General features: G+C 34.6%; 1 pseudogene; it reads left to right on the top strand.

The window, feature by feature from the left end:
- The first annotated feature begins 918 nt into the window (after positions 1 to 918).
- On the top strand, positions 919 to 2,162 carry LOC102491515 (eukaryotic initiation factor 4A-II pseudogene; annotated as a pseudogene).
- The last annotated feature ends 5,842 nt before the right edge of the window (positions 2,163 to 8,004 follow it).

Here is an 8,004-nt window from a genome sequence, read left to right as displayed (position 1 = left end):
AGACCAGGAGGCTTGAAACTTAATGCAGGGTACGTGAACTTGAGTGCCCAAAATCTCAAGGGGAGATTGGAGGAGAGGGTGTTGTGGTGAAGCCATCCCCTTGGGAGGTTATTTCTTGCTTTCTGTCTCTCTGTCTCTCTGGTGGGCACATGTGCCCTATTGCAAAAACATTTCTCTAAAATAAATAAATAAACAGAAAGAAATAAATAGAAGAAATTGTTAAAAAGTGACATAACCAAGCCAGCTAACTGAGCAAACTAAGAGAATCAAGGATAGATAGGAGGACAAACAGACTTCATGGTGTTCAAAAGTTACAGACAGGGGCTGGCAGGTGGTATGGTTGGGACCCCGGACTTCCACATGGCAGACTGCTGTTGGAGTCCTGGACAGGGTGACTTGCTTTCTCACTTTCCTTCTCTTCATCTCTTTTTCTTTCTCTAGTCAAATGAAAGAAAAAAAGTAATAATAATGAATAAAATCAAATAATTCTTTAGAGAAGATAATAAAGTTACAAAGAGTGATTGTATAATTGTTGGGTATAACTTAAAATGAAAGTTTATGCCATAATTCTGACTCCATATAATAATAAATATTAATTTTTTCATTGATTTTAAAGGCACACTCATTATAAAAACTATTATTTTCATATATATATATATTATCTAATTCATTTATAACATCTGTTTATTTTAGGTATACATAGGTGTTTTGTATGTAAATCTATTTTCAATGTAGATAGATTAACAGGTAATTCATAAAAGTAATTTCCTCAATTAGTATTAAAATAATTTAGCTAGGGTTATTTAAGTCCACTTAGGTTTACTCTTTCACTAGTATATGAAACATGAGACTAGAATACGGGGTTTTAAAACTTTGTTAATGAGCTTTTCAGTCGGGCACTGAGTGGTTTTCCAGATCATGTTCGGTGGCTCTGCACATTTTAACAGGGAACATGGCGGCCCAGAGGGGATGGACCTTGATGGTGTCATTGAGAGCAACTGGAATGAGATTGTTGATAACTTTGATGGTATGAATTTAAAGGAGTCTCTTCTTCTGGTTATCTATGCTTATGGTTTTGAGAAGCCTTCAACTATTCAACAGAGAGCTATTTTTCCTTGTGCTAAAGGGTATGATCTGATTGCTCAAGTCAGGTACTAGCAAGACAGACACATTTGCTATTTCCATCTGCAACAGTTGGAGATTGAGTTCAAGGAGACCCAAGTACTAGTGTAGGTCCCCACCAGAGAACTGGCTCAACAGATACAAAAGGTAATTCTGGCACTTGGAGACTATATGGGAGCAACTTGTCATGCGTGTATTGGTGGAACAAATGTTCGAAATGAAATGCAAAAACTGCAGGCTGAAGCACCTCAGATTGCCGTTGGTACACCAGGCAGTGTTTGATATGTTAAATGGACAATATCTTTCTCCAAAATGGATCGAAATATTTGTTTTGGATGAAGCAGATGAAATGTTGATCAGAGGGTTTAAGGATCAAATCTATGAGATTTTCTAAAAATTAAATGCAAGTATTCAGGTTGTTTTGCTTTCTGTCACAATGCCAACTGATGTATTGGAAGTGACCAAAACATTCATGAGAGATATGATTAGAATTCTGGTGAAGAAGGAAGAATTGACCCTTGAAGGAATCAAGCAGTTTTATATTAATGTTGAAAGAGAGGAATGGAAGCTGGATACACTCTGTGATCTGTATGAGACTCCGACCATTACGCAGGCTGTTATTTTTCTCAATACAAGGCGCAAGGTGGACTGGCTCACTGAGAAAATACATGCTTAGGGATTTCATGGTTTCTGCTCTGCATGGTGACATGGACCAGAAAGAAAGAGATGTTATCGTGAGAGAATTACAGTCAGGGTCAAGTTGTGTTCTGATCACTACTGACTTGTTGACTTGTGGGATTGGTGTACAAAAAGTGTCTTTGGTTATAAACTACGACCTACCTACTAATCGTGAAAACTATATTCACAGAATTGGCAGAGGGGGTCGATTTGGTAGGAAAGGTGTGGCTATAAACTTTGTTAGTGAAGAAGACAAGAGGATTCTTCATGACATTGAGACTTTCTACAATACTACAGTGGAGGAAATGCCCATGAATGTGGCTGACCTTATTTAATTCCTGGGATGAGATAGTTTTGAATGCAGTGCTTGCTCTTGCTTAATAGGTGATCACAACGTGCATTGTGCTTCTTTCTTTGGGAATATTTGAATCTTGTCTCAATGCTCATAATGGATCAGAAATACAGATTTTGATAGCAAAACGACATTAGTCATGAGCTCTTGTGAGGAAAGTCATTGGCTTTATCCTCTAGAGTTAGACTGTTGGGGTGGGTATAAAAAAAGATGGGGTCTGTAAAATCTTCTTTTCTTACAAATTTATTTATTAGTTATGTAGAGATGGTGTATTAGATGTTCTACATCATTTAATAATATATTTGTGGACTAAAAGATATAAGTACTGTATAAAATCAGCCAATTATGTTAAACTAGCATATCTGCATTTATTGTGTTATTAGCCTGAATAGTAAGGCCTTTAAAATGATTTTTTAAGGAAGTATTTTAATGCGTTTTGTTTGGTATTGTATTTATTCAATGAAGTAATTAGGGCTAAGTGTGACCTGGACCCTGCTGCTAAGCCCCAGCAAGCAATCATATCTTAGGTAGGGTTAAACCCCAGTAAAATAGCCACATTGCACATGTCTTAATGAAGTTTGAATGTTAAATAAATTCTATATTCACTTAAAAAATACTTTGTTAATGAAAAATCTAGGGAATTAAAAGTCCTGGATTAATAATTATTAGTTAAAAAGCATCATGCACTTACCTCGTAGACTTTTGAAATGAATGGAGATCTAAAATTCTTAAGAATCCCCAGAAACAGTCTTATAAAGAAGACATTTTTCCAAAGGGCTTGAGTTACATATAAGACTACTAAATGTACATGGCTTCAACCCCAAACCTGCAGGTCAAGACCTGTGAATCCCAGAAGGTGATGGCCATGCCTTCTCTTGTTTTTCCTCTCTCTTTTATGGTTATTTTTGCCCTACTCTGTAAAAAAAATTTTGGCAATGGGAATAGGGGTCATGCATGCACACCATTTATATATTTATACATACATACAATATATTTACAATTATACATATATATTATGCACACATACATAGATTGTTACTTGCCATGTAATAAACTGGGATCATGTCAAAATGCATATTTTGATTCAGTAGGTCTGAGTTCCAACCTGAGGTTCTCTATTTCTCATAATCTTCTGGGGATGCTGCTCATTCATAAATAATACTTTACAGAACAAGAATCTGGAGAGTTTTACAACTAATATTGCAATTCTAAGTTGAAAATCACAGTGAAAGATTAGAGTTAACATAGACTGAAGTTCCTATATTACGTTTTCCTTTCCTACTCTAATACTTTTGGGGTAGAATATAGCAAATATAAAAAAGCTGGACATCAAGTATTCCTTTAAGTAAAATATCATAATTCCAGATAACAAGAGTTGCTCATACTGCAGAATTTTGCCCTTAACAAGTTGTTTCTAATTATTGTATTAATCAAAGGAGTGAGTAACTTCTTGCCAGAAAATATTGCTTCTTTATGAAACTCTCTTAAGTTAATTATCTACCAATGTAGTAAACTCTGTCTTTCAACAGAGAATACAACATTAATGATCATAAAGGGAATAGCTCCAAAATTTAATTTTATTTCATAATTCTCTGACTGCAGATTCTGGTTAGGTTTGCAAAACAGACACAAAATATCACCAAACAAATCATATGAGAATCAAAAAAATTAGAGAATGAATTCAATACAAAGTCATGAAATCAGTTATGACATTGGCTTGCTAAGATTTAAGTTTTATTGGACTATGGCTTTCTCCAAACTGGTGGTGTCCTAGAAAATTAACTATTCAGTATGTCCTAACTGAGTTCACAAGACCAGCTGAAGTATACAGTAAGAGAAATAGCATACAAATTCATAAATGTCCTGTTTATGTTTATAACTAGAGATGCATTCTTTGTTTAACTAACAGGTTATGTATGTCTGGGCCATTAGTGATTATTAATCAATGAAACAGTTTTTGAATTTCACAAGTAGGTTTGAATTTCACAGGCTGCACTTCACATCAGGGAGTCAAGATTATTCACCACTTTCAGATCCTAACACCTGTGATCAAGGCATAAAGGCTGATAAACTAGCATTTAGCTCTTTGTATAAACACATAAGCAGAAGGCTAAGTCATGGACTCACCCATTGACAGCCCCTGCCTAGAATATTAGCTGATATTCCTAACATATGCACCGGATTTACCCATTGACAGCCCCTGCTGAGAATATTAGCTGATATTCCTAACATATGCACGTTAAGCCTCGAAAATCTCTTCTTCCCTCATAGCAAATCTTAGAATATTAAAATGCTGGTGTCCATCGCCAATTCCAAAAGGCAGATCTGAGATTGATACTTAGGATAGCATATTTTCTTCTATTAGGGCATAGTGAAGGTTCATAGTGGAGGAAACCATGCATTCAAATTAGGTGAAAGAGCTGTTTTTGTGAATCAAAAGGACAAAATATGTGCTTTTCCTTAAAAATTTAAAATAGATGAGACTGTGGTGTGCATGAACATTGTAAATATGTTCATGGAAAGAACATTATTCTTTCATTTCATAGAAATTGTAGGTTTGGTTTTGTTTTTACCGAAATAAATTCCCCTTTATCTCCATTGATTGTTTCTTTGTTTTTTCTTTTCTTTTGAGACAGTGTCTTGTTTTGTTGCAATCCTTCCGCCTCAGTCTCCTGAGTAGCTGGGACGATAGGCACATGCCCCCATGTCTGGCTTTTAGGGTGAATGGAGAACCAGTTCTCCTACGCGGCCTCAGACATTCAAGTAGAAGAATCAACCAGCATGCACTATCATCATTAGGCCTTGTTTCATGTTTTATGAGACTAGTGAAAACACATACTTCCTTTTTTATTTTTGGAGAGGTTTTTGCTATAGGGTGCATGCTCTTGCCATAAAGACAGAGACAGAAAGAGAAAATCACTCCCCAAAGGAGACAACCACACCACAATCCCTTCTCCTCCATTCTCCTCTTGGGATCTTGGGCATGCAAACACACACGCCTAGAGTGAGTTTAAGCTGCTGGGTCTGGGACTCGAACTGCGATTGACTACTTAGGAGTCCAGCGACATAGCCATTACGCTAACTGCTGGTCCCCAACATACTTCCTATTAAAAAAAAGTGGAAGTCTTTAAAAATGGATGCAGAGTTTTTGTGGCACAAATGAAGGAAAACTCCAGTTTCCTTGAATATTTCTATGTTACAAATCCCTAAATTATCTGTAAATAGATGATGAAATAATCAATAAATGATACATTTAAAAATCTAATGGTATTACTGGGGTAATTTTGAATATATTTTACACAATGTTACCCAGTTTATTTGTTGTAATATTTTTCTGATTCAAGTATTTGCAATACCAGATAACAGTGCATATTCAATTAAATTGAAATTTGGTCCCAGCTGACCCTGTTTGTTCTTAGCTATTGAAGTGCTTCATATTCAACTGTTTCCACTGGCAGATGTTTAAAGCAGAAATAGTGTGTTCTCGAACTGTGGAAAAGTTCCCAGGGGTATATGAGAGCTTGCTTATCTCTCTTGGAGTCATTTTTTTCCTAAAATTTTAAACAGTTTTATTGAAATATGTTTTAAATACCATAAAATTCACTTCTTTAAAGTACTCAGTTCAGTGATTTTTTTTCTTTGCAAAATTCAGCGTTGTGCAACTATTATCTCTAAGTTATGAACATTTCAACACCACAATGTGAAACTCCATACCAAATAGTCATTCCACATTCCTTTCTCCCACCAACCCCTGGCCACCAATACACTCTAATTTCTGTCTCTAGGGATTTGCCTACCCTAGACTTGTCACATCAATGTAATTGTAAAGTATGTTACATTTTGTGTCTGACTTCTTTCACATAGCACAATGTTTTTGACCTTCATCCTAATATATATTAATCCTTCTTTCATTTTTATTGCCAAATGTATTTGTTTATATAGATATACTACACTGTGTTTATCCATCCTTTTGATGAATATTTAAGTTATTTTTGGTAATTTTGAGTAACTTTCCTATAAAAATTTACATACAAGTGTTTGTGAAGACATGTTTTTATTCTTTTATAATTAGTAGAATTGCTGAATCTAAGTTTGTATGTTTAATATTTTGAGAAACTAGAAAACATATATTGAGGAAATGCAAAATTGCTTCCACAGTCACTTCATAATTTATCTTCTTTAGGAATGCATGTGGGCTTCAACTTTTCCATATTCTTGCTATTATTTATTATTGTTTGTGTTTTAAACAAGTTTAGCCATTCTAGTGGTGTAGAGAGGTATCATATTATAGTTGTGATTTATATTTCCCTGGTGATTACTGATATTGAGCACATTTTCATGTACCCATTGGCCATTATTTATCTTTTTTGAGGAAATGTCTATTTCTCCTTTGTCCATTAATAAATTAGGTTATTGGGACCAGCAGTTGGCATAATGGCTACATTACTGGACTCCCATGTAATTGATCACAGTTCGAGTCCCAAACCCAGTTAAACACACAGCAGACACATGTGTGTGCATGCCCAAGATCCTGAGAGGAGAATGGAGGAGAAGGGATTGCACCATGGCCATCCCCACTGGGTGATGATTTCTCGCTTTCTATCTCTCTGTCTCTCTGGCAAGCTCATGCACCCTATAGCAAAAACCTCTCAAAAAAATTAGGTTATTATTGTTATAATTACTATTGAGTTATGAAGATTCCTATGTATTTTGGAGAGTAACCTCATATCAATGCTGTGCTTTACAAAAATTATCTTCTATTTCACAGGTGGTCTTTTTCCTCTGTTGATTGTTTCTTTTGCTGTGTAGAACCATTTAGTTTGGTGTCTCCACTTGTCTATTTTAGCTTTTGTTCCTGTGCTTTTTGTGTCATATCTAAGAAATTATTGTCAATTCCACTGTCTTAAAGATTTCCTTTATGATTTTTTCCTAGGGATTGTATAGTTTCAGATATTACACCTAAGTCTCTAATCTATTAGTCGATGTTTGTGTATGATGAGGGCCCAAATTTATTATTTTGCATATGGTTATCTAGTTTTTTTAAGACATAATTTAATAGCAAAAAGACCTGTTTTATCTACTATGTTGTTGCCACTTTGTTGAAGAGCAGTTCACCTGTTATATATAAGTAAATTTCTCACTCTCTATTTTCTTTCATTGATCAATATATCTGTTTTATGTCACTATAACACTGTTCTCATTACTGTGACTTTGTGATATACACATATATTTTTCAAAAATTTTTATAAATTTATGTATTTTATATAATTTCACCACCACTGCTTACCAAATGTGATTTTCCAGCCAGAATACACTGTAAAGTGACTTAATTATACATGTTATCATCAACAAATAGTTTTCCATTTCTTGTTTCTTATATATATATATATATATATGTATTTTTTTCTCTCTATTTCTTACCCTCTGCCATTTTCCATCTTCCTCCCACCCTGTCTCTGGTATCTGCAATTACTTTCCATTTTTTTATTCTTCCTCACATTGTATCATTTCACGACATATCTTAATTATCCAAATACTTTCAATAGTAAGTTCAGCTGATATATACATATCTGTGAATAAAAGTTGACTTTAGGCATGAAACTCTGTGGGTAGAATGAATATACTGTAAAATAGCACATAGCTGAGACTATATAGCTTACTGTGGTTACTAAACAGGGATTTTTTAAATACTTTTTTTTAATTTCAAGAAAAGCAGTTTTAGCTTTAATAAATCAAAATAAAAAATATTAAGAGAACTTTGCTTAATACTTAAAGCTAGGAAACAGGTTAGGATTCTGTTCAAATAGCAGATAATGTGGACCAGTCCACAACTCGAGTGAAGGCAAAACACC

Source organism: Tupaia chinensis, unplaced genomic scaffold, assembly GCF_000334495.1.
Source record: "Tupaia chinensis unplaced genomic scaffold, TupChi_1.0 Scaffold000093_1, whole genome shotgun sequence".
Taxonomy (NCBI): Eukaryota; Metazoa; Chordata; class Mammalia; order Scandentia; family Tupaiidae; genus Tupaia; species Tupaia belangeri.
The sequence above is the reverse complement of the archived record's forward strand: the minus strand, read 5'-3'. Positions and strand labels throughout refer to the sequence as shown.